The 21,236-nt window shown below is 37.8% G+C and overlaps 1 long non-coding RNA gene across 9 annotated transcripts in view; it reads left to right on the top strand.

Moving 5' to 3' along the window:
• Positions 1-21,236, top strand: part of LOC138899410 (uncharacterized) — a 303,148-nt gene that overhangs the window by 257,685 nt on the left and 24,227 nt on the right. For 2 of the 9 annotated variants that reach the window (XR_011410979.1, XR_011410981.1), the window contains exon 3: positions 7,517-7,550. The exons of 4 other annotated variants lie outside the window; for them this stretch is intronic. This is a non-coding gene — a long non-coding RNA (uncharacterized lncRNA). Of the gene's footprint in view, positions 1-7,468; positions 7,557-21,236 lie in introns of those variants that run through there. 3 more of the 9 variants (XR_011410991.1, XR_011410989.1, XR_011410980.1) reach the window with 3 other exon arrangements.

Raw genomic sequence — 21,236 nt, 5'->3', positions numbered from 1 at the left:
TCCTGAATCTATTCAAAACAGTACAATACCATCAATACGTGCTAATGGAATGAATCTAACAAGAAAAACTAAACAATTAGGCCAAAACCCAAAATTGTCTCAAACCCGGCCCCCGGGCCCACATCTTGAAACTCGACAAAATTCATGAAATTAGAAAGCTCATTCACTCACGATTCTAACCATATCAAATTTACTAAAATCCGACACTAAATGGTCCTCCAATCCACAATTCAAACTTCCAAATCCCTAGCCTCCAACTTCCAATTTTCACCTTCAATACACATTAACTAGGTGGAAAAACACATGGCAAGGCAAGATTATTGACCAAAAATAAGCACAAGGAATTTATCTCAAGAAATGCCTCGAAAATGCTCTCAAAATTTGTCCTAACCCGAGTTTGCAAAGCCAAAAATGATAAAAATTGCGAAGCCCTTCGGTTTTAATCACTGCCCAGGTATTTCCGCACCTGCGGAACCTGGGCTCGCACCTGCGGGTGTGCTTGTGCAAAAAACGTGCGCATCTGCGCAACTCACTTGCCCCCTCTGCCTTCGCACCTGCGACGAAAGGGCCGCAACTGCGTACTCGCGCCTGCGGACGTCCTTTCCGCTTCTGCGCATCTTGCGCATTTGCGGGCATCGCAGATGCAGAACTTCCTTGCACCTGCGACCCCAGGCCAACTCTCGACTTCTCGCATCTGCGCATCCATCTTCGCATGTGCGGCTCATGCACCTGCGGTCTATTTTCGGCAGGTGCAAAACACCAGAACCAGCAAAGGCACCAGATTTTCCTAATTCCAAATTTCTTCCCGTTAAGCATCCGAAACACACCCCGAGGCCCCCGGGACCTCAACCAAACATGCCAACCAATCCTAAAACACCATACGAACTTAGTCGCGCCTTCAAACCATATCGAACAACACCAAAATCATGAATTAAGCACGGATTCAAGCCTAAGAATTTAAAATTTTCCAAATTCTACAAACGACGCCGAACCACATCAATTCTTGTCCGAATGACCTCAAATTTTACACACATATCAAAAATGACACTACGAACCTACAGCCACTTTCGGAATTCCATTCCGAGCTCGATATCAAAATTTCCATTATCGGCTGAAATCGCCGAAAAACTAACTTTCGCCAATTCAAGCCTAAATCTACTATTGACCTCCAAAATACATTCCGGGCGCGCTCCTAACCCCAAAATCACTCAATAGAGCTAAAGGAGTCGATGGAATTCCATTCCGGATCCGTTTTCACACAGTTCCGACTACCGTCCAAACTCTAAGGCTTAACTCACAACTAGGGACTAAGTGTCCCAAAACTCCCTGAATTCCATAACCAAACACTACGGCAAATCCCAAAAGCAGAAACAAATATGGGGAAGACAGATATTAGGGGATCGGGGCTCAAATTCTCAAAACGACTGGCCGGGTCGTTACACCTTTACTTTTATTTTTTAATTCCAACTTTCTTTTACTTTTCATTTTTTAAATTTCCACATTCTTTTATTTTTATTTTTTTAATTTTCCACTTTCTTTTATTTTTTCATTAAATAATTCCCACCTACTTTTACTTTTACTTTTTAGTTCTGTATTTCTACTTTTCCTATTTTTTTAATTCCCATCCAAAATTTAAAAAAAAATATTTAATTTTTTATTTTCGGTTTTTTAATTTATTTTATTTTAAAATAAAGATAAAAATAAAAATAAAAATAATACTAAGAGTAATAATTGACCTTTTAAATTATTATTAATTTTTACCCTATATAAAAAAAATGTAACAAAGCTAAAAAAAATATATTAAATTTCTAAAAATATTTACATAGTAGAAGGTGATAAAAATTCAAATATAGTCAAAAATTAGGTGCTCACAGCTGTCCCTCTTTACTTGAAAACATGAAGAGTTTTCAGGCAAAGACTAGGTGAGCCATGTGACTAATTTTTGACCAAACCATTATTCAAAAGGAAAAGAAATAAAGATTGGGTGCAGTCGAGTCCTGGTTTTGGACAACTTACATATTCCGGGTTATAGGGGAATCAGATCGCGTATAGTTCAAGCAGAATGGTGGAATGATGAGTTGAGGAGTCGGGTGAGGTTCTGTCGAGGCTCCGGTTCGTTGTCCTGCTATTATATAAAAATAAAAAAAGAAACTAAATAAGACTATCAGTTATGAGTTACAAGATTCCTATCTATGAATCTTCTGAAATTTGATCTTGAGTCTTGACTGGTTCTTCATGCAGACTCTGATCTAAACCTTGATACTCGCTAGCTGTAGGTTCTAGTTCATTGTTCTATAGCTTCTTTTAATCAGAACGCGACTCCAATGCTCGTGGCTTCAGTCATGTCTTGAGCATTCCACATCTTTTCAACTGCATTTGCATTTTGGATTCACTTATTTTTTCTTTTCTTTTATTCTGAATTGAGACTTCTTCTTTTGATCATCTCGAACCCTGTGCCTTGAGGTAAAACCTACTCAGACACCAAACAAACAAACGAATGAAATTTTTCTGCCCTAGTTTGCACTAGAAAAATTTCGTGAGTTATTGTAACAAAATTCTAAACTACTTCTTTATTGAAAGCAATAAATGGTCGGGAGTGGTGTACCCCGAAAAAGTCATGTTGTGTTTTGTTTTTTTGGATGGTGTTCTTTTATTGTCAAAAGGATGTCTCAACTAAGGATTGGTGTACCTTATGTTGGGAAAATGTGGCCAGGGAATGGGATACCCTATATTGGCAAAGATATCAGGGAGTGGTGTACCCTTCATTTAAGATCAAATCAACTAGGAAGTGGATACCCTATGTTGGAAAAGAGACAAGGGAGTAGAGACCCTATGTCTAAAATAAAATCAACTAGGGAGTGGAGATCCTATGTTGGAAAATAAGATTAGGGACTGGAGACGCTATGTCTAAAATAAAACCAACTAGGGAGTGAAGACGCTATGTCTAAGACAAAATCAACTAGGGAGTGGAGACCCTATGCTGAAAAAGGCGACTAGGGAGTGGAGACCCTGTGTCTAAAATAAAACCAACTAGGGAGTGGGGACCCTATGCTGGAAAAGAGACTAGGGAGTGGAGACCCTATGTCTAAAAATAAAATCAACTAGGGAGTGGAGACCCTATGTTGGAAAGGAGACCAGGGAGTGGAGACCCTATGTCTAAAATAACATCAACTAGGGATTGCGACCCTATGTTGGAAAGGAGACTGAGGAGTGGAGACCCTATGTCTAAAATAACATCAACTAATGAGTGGAGACCCTATGTTGGAAAGGAGACTAGGGAGTGGATACCCTATGTCTAAAATAACATCAACTAGGGAGTGGAGACCCTATGTTGGAAAGGAGACTAAGGAGTGGAGATCCTATGTCTAAAATAAAATCAACTAGGGAGTGGAGACCCTATGTTGGAAAAGAAACTAGGGAGTAGAGACCCTATGTCTAAAATAACATCAACTAGGGAGTGGAGACCCTATATTGGAAACATGACTAGGGAGTGGAGACCCTATGTCTAAAATAACTTCAAATAAGGAGTGGAGATCCTATGTTGGAAAAAAGACTATAGTGGAGACCCTATGTCTAAAATAAACATCAACTAGGGAGTGAAAACACTATGTTGGAAAAGCGATTAGGGAGTGGAAACCCTATGTTGGAAAAGTGACTAGGGAGTGGAGACCCTATGTCTAAAAATAAAAATCAACTAGGGAGTGGAGACTCTACGTCGGAAAATGCAGCTAGGGATTGGAGACCCTATAATACTATGATTTGGAACTTTCTTTCTTCTTTTTTTATTTTATTTTTTATTTTAAGAGAATGAGTAAAATGCGGGAAAGAATTTGGAGAAAACTTCCCTTTTGGGGTTATTGTTGCTGCAGAGCTATTTTAGTCTCCATGCGGTTTCTTTTGGTTGCACCTGCTTCTAGCAAGGTTGCTTTGGATTGCACCTGTTTCCTATGGTTCAAACAAAGAACAATTTGTCAGTTTGAAACGGAAGTTGGTTTTGCGGCCTTGAGTGTTTCAGTCATTTGATCTTGGCCAGCTTCTTTGATGATAGTTTCAACTGTGACTGGTTATTTGCTGGATATCGATTGCATTTCTGGCCCCGGAGAACCTTTGGATTTTCCAAAATTTTACCATGACGGTTGGTCGCGTGGGACTTAACCTTTTTTAACTTTATTTTGCCTTTGTGGGCATTTGACTTCTATCTTCCAATATTTTAACTTCAAAGCATTGGGGAACCTTTGGCTCTTTAAACTTTGCCTAGACAGTTAGCCACTTGGATATTAACCTTTTCAACTTTATTTTGCCTTTGTAGGCACTTCAATTTGATTCCCTTCTTCCAAGAGTTTTTGATTTTGAAGCATCGGTCGCCATGGCCAGTCGGGGTCGACTTGCTGCCCCTGCCGAGGCTGGGTGAGTTTTTTGCATATTAGCTTATATCAAATGAGAGCCATGTATATCAATCTTGATATCTCTTCTTTGCCTTAGTCTTTAGTACAAAGGTAGACCGAAAAAGATTAAAAGAAAACGAACAATGGAGAGAATGAGTTTAAACAAGAGGCGTCCCTTTTGGGAAAGGAAAGAAGGACTTATCTGGAGTACATGAGGACTTCAATGAATATGACATGCCTTTTGGACTGGATGCCTGACCCATGTAAACCATCCAACTCTCAGAAATTCATCACAACTTTTACCTCGCAACCGAGAAACCTTGCCTAGGACTGTGTCGATGCCGATGGCTGTGAGGATCCTCTTTTCGATCAGTGGCGCCCTTTGCGGGTTTTTACCAGCTGACCTCTCTCATTTTTCTTCACACCATCGCCTTATAGTGCTCTTTGTAAGTTTTCACTAACAAGACTCTCTCATTTTCAATTTCTCTACTTACTATCGCCTTACGGTGCCCGTGAGGATTTTCACCAATAAGACTCTCTCATTTCATTTCTCTCATTTGGTTGTATCAGATCCGAGTGGCTATATCCTCCAATTCTTGAACATTCCTGCCAATTGATCGGAAGGACTTGGAAAGGATTTGGGTGAAAAGAAATCAGATTGAAATACAACTTTGGAACCTTTTAGGCAAAACTATCGCCGAATCATCTGCCCCAGTTTCAACTTTTGGGGAAATGTGGATTTTTATTTTGGTGTGACTGACCCCGGAGAGAGGTTACCTACGTATCTTTTCGGAATCAAGTCGAACGTAGTTCAAGGAACCTTTTTTCCGATTTTGTTTTGTTTTTCCTTTTTTTTCTTTTTTTTTTTCAATTTTCATTTTCCCTTTTTTTTCTATAACACTTTCAGGTTCCAAAGAGGGTAATCAAAGAAAGGGAATCGGCTCAAAGGGCTTGCAAAGGATTGGTAGTGTTTGGATAGTGAGAAAGAAAGCCTTCGTCATCCCAATCGGAGCATGTTAAGGCTGTGAAAGTAGTCAAACGTAATACCTTTTGACCGCATCTGCATTGACAGTTGTCTCGGGATCATTTCCTTTGATGTCTCCCAAATACAGCGCTCCCTTCAGCAACACTCTTCTTATAATGTATGGACCTTTCCAATTAGGAGCAAATTTTCCTTTGGCTTCTTCATGATGCTGGAGAATACGTCTCAGAACGAGTTGCCCCATTTCAAATTTTTTGGGCCTCACTTTCTTGTTGTAGATACGGGCCATTCTTTGTTGGTACAACTGCCCATGGCAAACTGCAATCAAACATTTTTCATTAATTAGTATCAATTATTCCAATCGGTTGGACCCAATATTTATCCTCAATCTCGACTTCAACAATGATCCGAAGAGAGGGAATCTCAACTTCGTTCCAATTTTCTATTTATTTTCTTACAAGCCATGTCTTCAAAACATTATGTTTATTGATTCATTATTTCGGGGTATGATAGCGTCTTAGGATCTGGGCATGAAGTCCACAAATATGTCATGTCATTAAAATCTGCATTAATAGAACTGAAAAGAGAATAAGAAAAGTGACAATATTAAGGAAAGAGACATTCCTCGACAATGAAATATTGATTTCATTTGATTTTGATTTTTTGATTTTTGATTTTTTTTAAAGATAGAAGGGTTTATATCAGAAAGTAAGACAATAAAAGTAAAATAACTGGATTACACCCTGAAATAATCCGGACACAGAAAAGATAGCAAGACTGGCTACTGAGACTCCCGTCTGACAGGGAACTTTCAGGTTTGGTGCCCATTTTTAGGTTTCTCTTCTGTCATGGCAATGACTACTGTGGCTTTCAATGCTGGATCATCAATTCTTCAACTGCCCTATTGAGGGTCCAACACTCCTCTGTATCATTTCCCACTGCTCTAGAGTGGTATTCACATCTAACATCAGCTTGGTACGAGTGGGATTTGGGGTTTGGCCGGTTTGGGGCCACTGGCTGCAGCAGATCTAGCCCGATTAGCTTTTGAAATAAACTTGAATATGATTCACCAGTAGGGGTGAACTGATTCCTTTTGAGGGGATCTCTTGGGTGAGAATTGTATTGGGGAACATTTGGTTGGGGATTATACGAAGCTTGGTAAGGACGGGCATTTCAAGGAGGTGGAGCTCGATTTTGTGTATAATGTTGTGGTCGCGTGTACTATTGCCCGTTCATCACCGCATAGGGAGGCGGTGCCACGGCATGAGCAATATCTTGATGGGGATAATAGTGTTGTGGGACCATAGGAAGTATATATGATTGGTTGAATGACCTGCGGGCCCCCTCGAGCTAGAAGCCATCTTGGCTCCCTCTTCCCTCCTGTTTCTGTTCATCAAACCCCCCAAACCATTCTGAACGGTCTATGATGTGGCCTTAAAGGCAGCATGACTCATGATTTGGCCTGTTTTTAAACCATTTTCGACCATCTCCCCAATTTTGATAGCTTCTGTGAACGGATTACCTATAACAGACATCATGTTCTGGAAGTAGTCCGCCTCTTGGGCCTGTAGAAAGACCGTAACCATTTCTACTTCGTTCATTGGAGGCTTTACCCTGGCGGCTTGCTCGCGTCATTTGACAGAATACCCACGAAAACTTTCCGCGGTTTTCTTTTTCAAATTGGACAAAGAGTACTCTTTTTGGATTTTTTCACTCTTGCTTGCTTTTGGTTGTTTTTCGCTCTTTGTTATTTTTTTGTCACTCTTTTCTTTCTTTTTCACTCATTTATTTCACTCAATTTGTTTATGGCTATGATCGAATCCGATGGGGATTGCCTACGTATCATGACGCCGCATGAATCAGATCATTACGTAGTTCAAGATACCAGAAATAAAGTAAATAAGTTAACTCTTTTTCTAATTTATTAATCAATCTTTTTTTTAAATCATACCAGAAAAGCTCCTAAGAAGGAAAATATTTTGAATTTTGAATTTTCTTTCCTTTGTTTTATTCGAAATTTTCGAACGAAAGACTTTTAAACAAAAAAGAAAATATTTTGGACTTTTATTTTTTTATTTTTTGATAATTTTCGAAAGAATAGAAAATATTTTTTTTTAATTTTGATTTTAAAAAAAAAAAATAGAGAAAGGCTTTTTTAAATTTTTTTTTTTTTGTATTTTTGGATTTAACGTCTCAAAGAACGACTTCTAAAGAAAGAATTAAAGGAAAATATTTTTGGATTTTTAAAAGTTGGGGGCCGGAACCGATGAGGTTTGCCTACGTATCTCACATCCGATGAGAATCAGACCCGCGTAGTTCGATCAGAAAAGCATGACTTGTTTTGAAAATATTTGGCGTATTTTGAAATGACTCTTTCTTTTCATAATTTTGGCAGAGTTTTGGGATTTTCAAATACCTGAATTTTCAGAAACTGGGTAAATTTCTCTCTCTTGCCTTACTCTTGGTTTTTCTTGATTTTATTTTCCTATTCTAGAAGTCGATCAACATGCAAGCCGAAGCAAACATATGCACAAATAGCACGTAAAAATGCATCATGATGGTCTTTTATAATGGGTACACCTGTCCTAGATGGACTCAGCCCCTATGTTGATTCCCCAAAGTCAAATGCACGTGATGAAAACAAATGTTCCAACTAGGGATCCGGTATGAGGCTATGTTATTCTAGGTTTAAATCTTGGGGTGTGTTGTTCTAGACCTGACTTACCCGAGAGGACAACTCGAGCCGAGGGAGGGCAGCCTACTGGGAATACAGAAGCTTTACCGGCTTTGCAACTTGTCCGATCTTCGTTCTAAAATTAGGGGTATGACTCTAACAGAAAAGAAGTCACGCGAAGCGCACGCTTCCCGGAAGATTTAGAAGTCTCAAAGAGAAGAAGGGTTTCGTAACAGTTTATATACAGTTCACACAATATCAAAGCGGTAAAAAGCGGCATTTAGCACATTAGGCTCAAACACGTAAAAATCAGATAATAAACAAAAGCCAAGTATAACAGTTATTCTAAGCTCGAATTTTGAACCCTGAACCAGAGATTCTGAGTTCTTTTCCCCAGCAGGGTCGCCAGAGCTATCACATCTCCTTTTTTCCGAGGGGATATGAGAGTTTTTCCAATTTAAGTGACATTATTGAAATGGAATTTTTTTTAAGAGTTGCCACTCGGAATTATTGAATTACGGTGTTCCGAGTCACCATTTATTTTAAATCCCAAATCAAGGAAATTTGACTCTGAATTATGGTCCGCGAACACAGATGAGCGAGTAAGGAATTCTGTTAACCCGGGAGAAGGTGTTAAGTATTTTCGGATTCCGTGGTTCTAGCACGGTCGTTTTAATAATTATACCTTGCTTAACTAATTCTGGATATTTTATGTTCTAGGAAAATTTATGAACTTTTGCCTTAAACCGCTTTTAATTGCTTGATTATTCGTAATTATGGAATTATCTTGAAACGGGTTACGCGTACGTGTACTCATTTTGTTTGGCGCATAAAAAATCATATCAAGCATGCATGTACACAATTGATAACACTTTTATTATTATTAAGATTATTCAGTCAAAGTCGCGTGAACGCGTACCTTGAATTATTTTAGAAATTATAATTGTGTCACGCGAACGTGTACATAACTACGATGATTTGATTAATTTAGAGCGCACTTGAAATATACTACCGTGTTCATGAATTATTTTTCCTAAACTAATTTGAAAATCGTTGTAAACTCAAGAGTTATGAAATGTATTTGTGTAGAACTAGAAGTATGGAATTTAATTACTAGAATTATTTACAAAATAAATTACTTTACTAAGTTATGAAAAAGTATTTGCAATTATTCATTATGGAAGAAATATGATCTAGCTTATGAATTTTATTACCATGGGCCATAGTACTTAAACCATCCGACCCAAAAATTCCTAAAGGCCTGATCTTTCTAATTTTAAAGTCAGAAAATTCCATGGCCCATTCTTCCTTAACATCAAAATTATTTCATCAACGTTCGTATGGCCAAATTCCCTTTATACATTACTGCCTTTTGCACCTTGATTTACTTTAACGTGATTTTTTACTTCTCTAAAATTATATTAAACAAATAATGACAGTAAAGTTTCATGCCTTACTAATTCATGGAACTAAATATTCTATAAAACTAATCTATCAAAAATAGCTAGAAAATTTAAGAAAACTAACCAAGAACAGAAAAACTATTGTTTATGGATTAAAAGGAAACAAACATGTTCTTGCTAAAGTTTTAAACCAACAAAAGATAACAAACTAATTTTTGCTAACTATGAACAGGAAAAGAAACATGCTCAAATAATCAGTAAGTATGAACCATAAAATTTTACTCAAATACTCATCATAATAAAAAAAATCCAAACTTATATATTAATCATGGATAAAGTAAGAAATGGACCTCGATACAGCTTCTCACAAAATCGAATAAAATGAAGAAAGAAAATCTGACTAAAGTCTGGCTCGCCGGAGACCTCAACGAAAACGGAGAGACAAAGTCGGAACCTTGTTACTTTTATTAGGATACTTCAAGAGTTTTTAGGCTTGAATTTGGGGTATTTTCGAGTCTTAAACGGGGTGATGAATTGCTATAGTTTTCGAAAGAAAGAGAAAGAAAGAATGACACGAGTAGAAATTCCCTTAGCGTAGAAGAAAAAAAAATTCTCTCAATTCCCTCCTCTCTTCTTTTTTTCTTATCTTTCTCCCCTTTTCTCAATGACTATCCTAGCTTGGAGATTATACCAGAACACAGATACAATGTGGGCTAGGGTCCTAATGGGTAAGCACTATAGTGGTAGCCAGGTTAGGGCTAAACCAAAGACTAGGACATGGCAATGCATTCAAGAAAGATGGAAAGTATGTATTAAGGCTTCTAGATGGGTAGTCTATAAAGGGGATAGAGTCAACTTTTTTGATGATAACTGGATCTCCAATATGCAACTCCTTAACTCAATCCTCCATGGGCCTTGGCACAACTCGGACTTGACCGTAAAGATAAGCTCAATCATCCACAATGGGGAATGGAACCTTGATGTTGTTCACTACCCCATCCCCCTGGATATTAAAAGTGTTATCCACTTCACCTTCATCCCTTCTTCTAGCAGCTCTGAGGATAAACTTATTTGGTACCTCAATAGAGATAGACTTTCTAGCACTAAATCAGCCTACAACCTCATTAGTTCTGAGCTAAACCCTAGTAATAGTCAGGATGACTCTGTTGGCTGGATTTGGAAACTAAAAGTCCCTAATAAGATAAAAATATTCACTTTGATGATGCAACACAACAGACTGCCTACCGCTAAGCACCTAAATAGCATAGGCTTAAATGTAATCCCAATATACTCTTTTTTCTTCCCGGGAGTGGAAGACATAAACCACATCTTTTTTGAATGCATCAATGCAAAAATATTCTGGCTATCCCTGTCACAGGAGTGTACAAACCATGATTGTCACCCATACTTTGTCTTTTCAATGGTTCATTTGGAACAAACATGGTACAAGGTCAAGAACATGCGCTTCAGTGCTACTATTGACTGTAAATCTCTCCTGCCTTTATGCTTTTGGAGCATATGGCTCACCAGGAACAATAGTGTCTTTGACAAAAAGAAAAATTTCACCCATATTGCCCAAACCATTGCTAGAGCTACTGAGTACTATCATGTTGTTGTCCACCACAGGGACAAGGGGGAAAGCACTGCAATACACATTAAATGGGAGCCTCCACCTAATGGCTCCTCCCCTCTACAGACCCCGCGATGTGAGATAATACTGGGTATGTTGTTGTTTTTGTTATAGATGGGGTTGCTTGCCATAAAACATGAGTAGGAGGGGTTGGGGGAGTCTTCAGGAACAACAGGGGTGACTAGGTGCTAGGATGTATAAGGGGTTTACCATATACTACCAGTATAGAGTCTGAACTTCATGCACTCTGGCAGGGTCTCAAAATAGCCCTTGACCACAACTTCACACCTCTACAAATTTGCACTGATTCTGAACAAGTTGTAAGGATGGTAAATGAGGGAAACCTCTACTATAACTCTATTATTTTTGAATGCAGGTCATTGATAGAGCAATTGGGGAATCCAACACTAGGACATAATTTCAAAGAGCTGAACCAGGTGGCGGACCTCCTAGCAAACGAAGGAGTAGCAAATAAAATGTTTGAAAGGATAGAAGTTTTGGCAGTTCCTCAGATATTTGTAAACAAGGCCATGTGGGCAGACATCCTAGTAACTGTTTTTTTTACGTTATATCAGGGGTAATCCCAATATAATGCAAAACAATGACAATGCAACTCTTGATAGCTTTAGCTCTCAAACAATGGTGTAACTATTTTTGTTATGTTTATATAATTATCAAAATTGTAAGATGCATTTCTTGAATTCCTCAATGGTGCCTTTTTATTCCTAGTGTATTTTTCCAGCTACTGTTATGGAAAAAAATGGTGAGACAACAGAAGAAGTTATTTTTTATAGCTCTATGCTAATTTTGGATGTAGATAATGATTGTCTATATGTTGGTGCAATTCTTTTCCTTGCTTTATGGACTATAAAGTCTCCTCTAAAAGTTCTTGAAAATAAATAAAACATAATCACTAATCCAATTCTTAATGTGTTGATGCAATTCGTTCTTCCCCTGACATTCTTATTTTACTTCTTTATGTGGATGATATTATTTTTTCCAGGAGCTTGTTTACTTCACCACGTCATTTCTCTTCTTTCCAATCAGTTTTCAATAAAGGATCTCATTGACTTTATTATTTTCTGGAGGTACAGGTTGTGCAGTCTCTATTTGGGCTTATCATACAGCTTAGAGGAACACATTTCCATCTTGTGTCGTGAATAGGCCCGCGAATGACGAAAGAGGAGAATTTTTTGTTTGGCGTTTGGTTCAAAATTTTGAAAAGAGAATTTCGAAAAAACAATTCAAATTCTAGCAAAAACTGTGTGACTAAATACACAAATTGACATCGCGATTTACCAAGTAAATATTAATAACCGTCTATTACTGCTTTCGTGAGGAGAATGCATCAGATTGTTAAAATCAATGTTAGTTTGCTTGGAATTATGACGCGGTTAAACATAAATGTTATCGTTGTTGCAGTGGTTACTCCTGTAGCTAAAAAGTTTATAAGAATGACAAAAGCGAGACACGACTATGAGAAGAAGAGTCTGAGTGAGGACACAAGCTCAAATCCTTTCTAGTTGTTTTGGCATGATCCAACAAGAAACAATAATTAATTAGTTTGCTTGATACTTCTACCAAAACAAAAAAGAATCATAGTTTTAAACATATATATGTTGGCCCAAATTAAGGTTAGTTTTGAATATTGACAAAGGAAACTCAAGCATTAACCAGGTACATTCCTTGTGTGCATAGACACGGGCAGATTCGAGCATGTGGGATGCACGTGAAGGAGATAAACTTAACTTGGTATAATTGATCTCTCCTGATCGAAAAAGTTACATAATTGAGAAGGAGAAGGACTCCTTACTCAAAGAGAACACTACCCAAGATAAGGGAGGAGTTAGAAGTTGAGATCAACTAGAACTCTTCCACCAAGGAAGAGTAGAATTAAAACTCTAGTTATTTCTTCATCTACTAACTCTATATATTGCAGGATGTTCTCATTCTACAGGTAACGCACAAAAAGTAGATATTAAACATGAATTGAGAGCAAAATAGCCAAGCATTTTGCAAGCAATTCGTGTGAGATTCAAGTGTGCGAATCTGAAGCTACATGAACCAGATAGAAGAACCAGCTCCAAGTGTCTGTCTTTTATTCTAGTTCAATTATAGTAGGTGCTTTCATATTGTATCTTTCAGCTTTATCTAGAGGCATTTGTAATAGGTACTCAGAGTATTCAAGTTAGAGTTAACTTGAAGTTGTCACAACAGTTAGAGGTTATTTACTACAATGGGATTAGAGTTAGTCCTAGGTTTACAAAAGTATTTTGTAAATGCAGTTTTTGGCTCAGTGATTTAGTGGAGAGTTTGGAAAAATCCTACTGGGAAGTAGATCGTAGTTTTTTCACCTTTTGAGCCAGGTATTTTCCACGTAAAATACTTGTATTCTTTACTTTTCGCGTTTACTGTTTCAGCAATAGTAGGTTAAGGAACACATAGAAGAACCCGGTCCTTTTATAATTAGTTTAGGTAAAAATTTAGGTACCACACAAATCACCCCCCTCCCCCCTTGTGTGGTATTGAAGTTAAAACATCAATTGGTATCAGAGCGGGTTATCCTTGAAGAGGCTAACACCTTAGGAGAAGATCAAGATGAGTGCACCACCTGGAAACTGGGAAGGGCAATCCACTACTAGGCCACCACTCTTCAACGGCCAGTATTACTCTTGGTGGAAAAACATGATGAGAGATCACATCATAGGAGAAGACTATGAGCTATGGGACATTGTCACAGATGGTCCACTGGCGACTACGAAGATAAATGCCGAAGGAGAAGAGGTGCCAAAGACAAGAGCTGACTGCACTGCTGACGACATGAAGAAATGGGAGAAGAATGCTAAAGCCAAGAAATTGCTAGTTTGTGGACTCGGTCCAGAGGAGTGCAGCAGAATTCAAAGTTATACTACTGCTAAGGAATTTTGGGACACTTTGCAAGTGGCCCATGAAGGAACACCTCAAGTGAAGAGGTCCAGAGGAACACTACTATATTCTCAATATGAGAATTTCACCATGAAGGAAGAGGAAACCATCCAAGAGATGTATAGAAGGTTTACTACACTGACAAATGAACTTAAGTCTCTTGGAAGGATTATTTCTGAAGAATACAAAGTTGAGAAGATTTTGACAAGGGTTCTGCCAGTTACTTGGGAGAGCAAAATCACTGCCATTCAGGAAGCAAAGAACATTGTCACTCTTAAGTTGGATGAGCTAATTGGAAATCTCACTGCTTATAAACTTAGAAGTCAAACTATGAAGATGGATGTACCCAAGAAGGAAAGGAGCCTGGCACTCAGAATCACTGAAGGTTCTGATCTAGAAGATAATGAAATGGCTATGATCACAAAGGACTTCAAGAAGTACCTAAAGAGAGGAAAGGGTCCTTCAAGAAGTGGAAGCTACAGCAAACCAAAGGTTCCTGAAAGGCAAACCAATGAGGGATGCTACAAGTGTGGTAAGACTGATCACCACATCAAAAACTGCCTTCAATGGGAAATTGAATGGAAGAAGGAAAGAGCTGAACGAAGAAACAGGAGGAACGAATAGGTTCAACCCAAGAAGAACAAAGGATCAACAAAGGCTATGGTTGTTGCTTGGGAAGAAAGCTCATATGAAAGCTCAGATGATGAAGATGGAGATGAACAAGAACTTATGGCCATTGGGGAATCTGATAAGGAATCTGAGGTCCAAGTGAAGGGGAGCAACCAAATATGGTACATGGATAGTGGCTACTCAAAGCACATGACAGGAAGCAAGAATCAGTTACTTTCACTTGAGGACCCCAAAGGAAGTAATGTCTCCTTTGAAAATAGGAAGAAAGGTGAGATCATTGGGGTTGGAAAGGTAGATAAGACTTATTCTCACTCTATTGAGAATGTCTACTTGATAGATGGCCTAAAATACAGTCTAATCAGTGTATCACAACTGTGTGATAGAGGTAACTTGGTAGGATTCACCTCTACCAAATGTTTTGTGATTAATCTTACCACTGCCAAGATTGTTTTGCAGGAAAAAATAGTGAACAATATATATATATATATATATATATATATATATATATGAACAATATATATATATATATATATATATATATATATATATATTGAACAATATATATATATATATATATATTGTAGATCTGTCCACACTGTCAGAAAACGAACTCACTTGCTTAAGTGTGTTGGACAATGATCCCCTCCTTTGGCACAAGAGACTTGGACATGCAAGTGTGAGTCAACTCAACAAATTAGTCTCCAAGGACCTGGTGATAGGGTTGCCTAACATCAAGTTCAAGGAAGACAAAGTTTGTGAGGCTTGTGCAAGGGGGAAGCAGGTAAGTTCCTCTTTTAAATGCAAGAAAGTGGTAAGCACCACCAGGACGATGAAACTGGTCCATATGGATCTCTGTGGTCCAATGAGAACATTAAGCAAAAGTGGTAAAAGATATGTGATGGTGCTTGTTGATGATAACTCTAGGTTTACTTGGACATTGTTCTTGACATCTAAAGATGAAGCATTTGACATGTTCACTTCTTTTGTTAGAAAAACTCAGAAACAACTAGGTAATCAACTTGCATCAATTAGGTCTGATCATGGCAATGAATTTGAAATGCTAAATTTGCTGAATTTTGTGATGAGCATAGCATAGATCACAATTTTTCTGCTCCTAGGACTCTACAACAAAATGGAGTAGTTGAAAGAAAGAATACGACACTTGAAGATATGGCTAGGACTATGCTTCTTTCTAGTAAACTGCCCCATAGCTTCTGGGCAGAAGCTGTAAATACTGCATGCTACATCATAAATAGGTGCATGACTAGACCTCTTGTAGAGAAGACTCCCTATGAGTTATTTAAAGGGATAAAACCAAACATACCCCATCTTAGGGCATTTAGATGCAAGTGCTTTGTGCACAACAATGGTAAAGACTCCCTAGGCAAGTTTCATCCCAGAAGTGATGAGAGAGTATTCTTGGGATATTCTTCACATAGCAAAGCTTATAATGTTTATAACAAAAGAACTATGTGTGTTGAAGAAAGTGTTCATGTGGTTTTTTATGAAACTTATATTCTTTTTGAGAGATATGAACATGATGATGAGGCAATTGGGCTGGTAAGAAACTTAAATGAAACCACAGTGTCACGACCCAATTTCACCTGTAGGTCGTGATGGCGCCCAACACTACAGCTAGGCAAGCCAACTAATAAATTAAGCATACATTGATAAAATTTAAAACCAAAAAAATATAAACCCAAACTCTACCAATGTGTGTGCCAAGACCTGGTGTCACAAGTGAATGAGCATCTAGTAGATTATACAAAACTCCAAATATTGTCTGAAATGAAATAGACAGAATGTAAATATAAGAAGAGACACTGGTAGCTGCAGAACGGCTCAGAAAGGCAGCTCACCATTATGCCTCGGGATGACATGGGTATGTGATGATAGGTCCTCCACTAGTACCTGTCTCAGATCCTGCACAAAAAGTGCAGCAAGTGTAGTATGAGTACTTAAACAACGTGTACCCAGTAAGTATCAAGCCTAATCTCGAAGTGGTAGAGATGAGATGGCCGACTTTGACACTCACTATGGTTCAATAATAATAACTGAAATAAAACTAGGATATTTAAATAAGCATGATTTACAGAATTAACAATAATTTATTTAATCAGCGGAAATAATCAAATTCCTTCAAATGTAACAATTATCAATATATTAATTAAATTCCTTCAATTCAAATAATTTCCAATTTATCAATTAAATATTATTTACAGGAGTAACAATTAATTCCTTAACAAGCAAGAATAATAATTCATTAAATTCCAAAGATTTTTCAATTTATTAATTAGCTTCACAAGCTGAAATAAATTATTAAAGTATCGTGTAATTATTATTATTAAGCACGATTTCTGCCGAGGACGTACGACCCGATCCAGAGTGTCGTGTACACTGCCGAGGGACGTGCGGCGCGATCCATAGATACATCTATCCTGCCGAGGCGTTCGGCCCGCTCCACAAGAAAGGAGGACATTTTTTTATGTGCCTCCAGAAGGAGAGTATATTTATTATAAGATAAATTCGGGAGGAGAAAAAAAAAATTAACAATTAATTGATTTAAAAAAAATTAAGTATATGAAAATTTCATATTTTTCTACTTTTCATAACAATTCACAATATATACATCAATTATTTTAATTAATAAAGAATACAATTCACACAAGTAATTCATGATTTGAGTCTTAAACTACCCAAACTTTAGCATTAATAGTAGCTACGCACGGACTCTCGTCACCTCGTGCGTACGTAGCCCCCGCAATTAGCAACAATTATTCAATTTAATCCCTATGGGGTAATTTTTCCCTCACAAGATTAGACAAGAGACTTACCTCGTCTTGCTCTAATTTAATCCACTATAAGGCCTTTTCCTCTATTATCCAAGTCTGTCTGGCTCGAATCTAGCCAAAATAATTCTATACAATCACTAAAAAAATTATAGGAATTAATTCTATAAGAAAATACTATATTTTTTAATAAAAATTCCGAACTTAATTAAAAATTTGTCTGTGGGGCCCACATCTCGGAATCCGGCAAAAGTTACGAAATCCGACAACCCATTCAATTACGAGTCCAACCATACTAGTTTTACTCAAATCCGACTCCGAATCGATACTAAAATCTCAAAAATTCGTTTCTATGAGATTTCTAAAAAATTTCAAAATTTAAATCTCAAAACACTAATTTATGGTGAAAACAATGATATACTTATATATGTAGACCAAATCCGAGTTAGAATCACTTACCATAATATTTTTCCCTTGAAAATCTGTCAAAAGTCGCCTCTGCTCAAGCTCAAGTTCGTCAAAAATGACAAATGGGACGAATGTCCTCTTTTATAAACTGCCCAGGCAGCCTTCGGAATTGGGCCTCGATCGTGGCTTCGATCGTGGCCCTCGAGCCTGGACTTCGGTCATGGCCTCGAGCTTGGGACTTGGTCATGGACTCGATCAGGCCTCGAGCCTAGGACTCGGTCATGGCCTCGATCAAGTTCGATCTTGGGTCTTGATCCTGGCCCTCGAGCCTTGCCTTCGATCATGGCCCTCGAGTTGGACCTTCGATCGTGGCTTCGATACTGAGCCTCATCCCTAGCTTCGACTCAGGCCTTGATCATAGGCTCGATATCTGGGTTCGATCTGGGGCTCGATCACAGCCCAGAATATACAGCAGAAGGGAAAAATGCAGCAGCTTTTTAAGTCCAACTTTTGATCCAATAACCATCCGAAACTCACCCGAGGCCCTCGGGACCTCAACCAAATATACCAAAAAGTCCTAAAATATCATACGAACTTAGTCGAACCTCTAAATCACATCAAACAACGCTAAAACCATGAATCATATCCCAATTCAAGTTTAATGAAACTAAGAGTTTTCAGCTTCTACATTCGATGTCGGAACCTATCAAATCAACTCCGATTGACCTCAAATTTTACACACAAGTCATAAATGATATAACAGAGTTATGAAAATTTTCAAAACTGGATTCTGACACCGGTATCAAAAAGTCAACTCATCGGTCAAACTTCCAAACTTAAATTCTTGTTTTTAGCCATTTCAAGCCTAATTTAACTACGGACTTCCAAATAAAATTTCGAACATGCTCCTAAGTCCAAAATCACCATACAGAGCTGTTGGAATCATCAAAATTCTATTCCGGGGTCATTTTTCTCAAAATGTTGACTGAAGTCAAACTATGCACTTTAAGGCCAACTTAAGGAACCAAGTGTTCCGGCCAACTTAAGGAACCAAGTGTTCCGGTTTCACCCCAACCACTTTCAAATCCCGAACCAACTATCCCCGCAAGTCATAAATCATTACAAGCATATACGGGAAGTTTTATGTTTTAGGGAACGTGGTTCTAAAAGTTAAAATGACCGGTTGGGTCATTACACACAGCCCAGACTGAAGCTACACTGGAAGAAGGAACATGTGATGGAACAGGTTTTTCCACCCAGAACAACATGACAGGGGGAAGAGAACAAAAAGGAAATGATCCCCAAACCTTAATGGAACATGTCCATGAACCTGTTCCACAACAACAAAATACTGAAGGAACATCAAGGGGAAACCAGTTGGTTATAAAATCTTACAAGTATCAAAGTTCTCATCCCATTGAGAACAGAATTACTGATCCAACCTGTGAAATCAAAACCAAATCTTCATTAAAGAATCTTTGTGATTTTGATGCTTTCTTATCTCTTATTGAACCTAAAAATATTGCTGAGGCTTTGCAGGATGCAGACTGGGTAAATGCAATGCAAGATGAACTCAACCAATTTGAAAGGAGTCAAGTTTGGCATCTGGTACAAAGACCCTTGGACAGATCAGCAATTGGCATAAAATGGGTCTTCAGAAACAAGCTTGATGATGATGGAACAGTTTCAATGAACAAGGCAAGATTGGTGGTTCAAGGATATAGTCAGGAGGAGGGCTTAGACTATGATGAAACCTTTGCCCCAGTTGCAAGGTTGAAAGCAATAAGACTCCTCATAGCCTTTGCTGCTTACATGGAATTCACCCTTTACCAGATGGATGTCAAGAATGCCTTCCTCAATGGCTATCTAAAGGAAGAAGTGTTTGTCAAGCAACCTCCGGGGTTTGAAAACAAGGAGTGTCCTGATCATGTGTACAAACTTGACAAGGCACTTTATGGGCTCAAGTAGGCTCGAAGAGCATGGTATGAAAGATTATCAAAATTTTTGCTTGAGCATGACTACAAGAGAGGTAAAATTGATAATACTTTATTCTTGAAAGAAAAAGGTAAAGATATCTTGGTAGTTCAGATATATGTTGATGATATAATCTTTGGAGCAACTATTGATAAGCTAAGTAAAGAATTTGCTAAACTAATGGGGAGTGAATTTGAAATGAGCATGATGGATGAGCTTAATTTCTTTTTAGGCTTACAAATTAAACAAAATTCAAATGGAACTATGATCCATCAGCACAAGTATGTAAAAGAGTTGCTTAAAATGTTTAAAATGGAAGATTCCAAAGAAATTGACACTCCTATTGCAACAGCTACAAAGTTGGATATAGATGAACCTGGTTCATCTGTTGATCAGAAGTTGTATAGGGGAATCATTGGCTCATTGTTGTATCTCACTTCTAGTAGACTTGACATTGTTTTCAGTGTAGGCCATTGTGCACGATTTCAGGCAAATCCAAAGGAGTCTCACTTGACTGTTGTCAAGAGAATTTTGAGATATCTAAAATGCACCACTGATCATTGTCTTTGGTATCCAAAAGGTAGTAATTTCAATCTAGTGGGATATGTTGATGCTGATTATGCAGGTTTTCTTATGGATAGAAAGAGCACCTCAGGTATGGCACACTTTCTTGGCTCATGTCTTGTGTCTTGGGCCACCAAAAAGCAAAAGTCAGTGGCCTTATCTACTACTGAAACTGAGTATGTTGATGTTGCTTCATGTTGTGCTCAATTGTTGTGGATCAAACAACAATTAATGGACTTTGGAATTGATGTTAGTTGTATCCCCATTTTCTATGATAACACTAGTGAAATTAGTATGACCAAGAACCTGGTTCATCACAAGAGAACTAAGCACATAGATGTTAGGCATCACTTTTTGAGGGATAACTATAAAAAAAAGGGCTGATCACTGTGGAATTTTGTGCTACTTACAAGCAAATAGCTGACATCTTCACAAAAGCCCTAAGTAGAGATCACTTTGAAAGGAACAGGTTAGAATTAGGGATGATTAAGATCACCTAAAAGGACCAGTTCACATTTCACAACGAAAAAAAATGAGAAAAAAAAATGGTTAGAAAATCTGTAAATTGTGTATATGATTAGATTAAATTTTGCTCAGTCTCATACTTTTAATAGTATACTCTTGTGCCATGTGCTAAAATGACTCATTAATATCTAATGATATTTTCTCTATGTTGGCAAATATAGACTTACACAAGAGAATTCTCAGTGAAGAACCTGGTTCATCAAGATTACTCGGTATATTTTCTACACTCTGCATAATTTGAAATAATAATATTTGGATCATGAGCAGAGTCCTACCTAATTCCAAACTTCTTTTGGACTTATCCATTACAAGTAAACCAGTTTCGTTCAAAAGACTCCTAACCGAAT

This window comes from Nicotiana tomentosiformis, chromosome 9 (genome assembly GCF_000390325.3).
Source record: "Nicotiana tomentosiformis chromosome 9, ASM39032v3, whole genome shotgun sequence".
In the NCBI taxonomy this organism is placed as follows: Eukaryota; Viridiplantae; Streptophyta; class Magnoliopsida; order Solanales; family Solanaceae; genus Nicotiana; species Nicotiana tomentosiformis.
The sequence above is the reverse complement of the archived record's forward strand: the minus strand, read 5'-3'. Positions and strand labels throughout refer to the sequence as shown.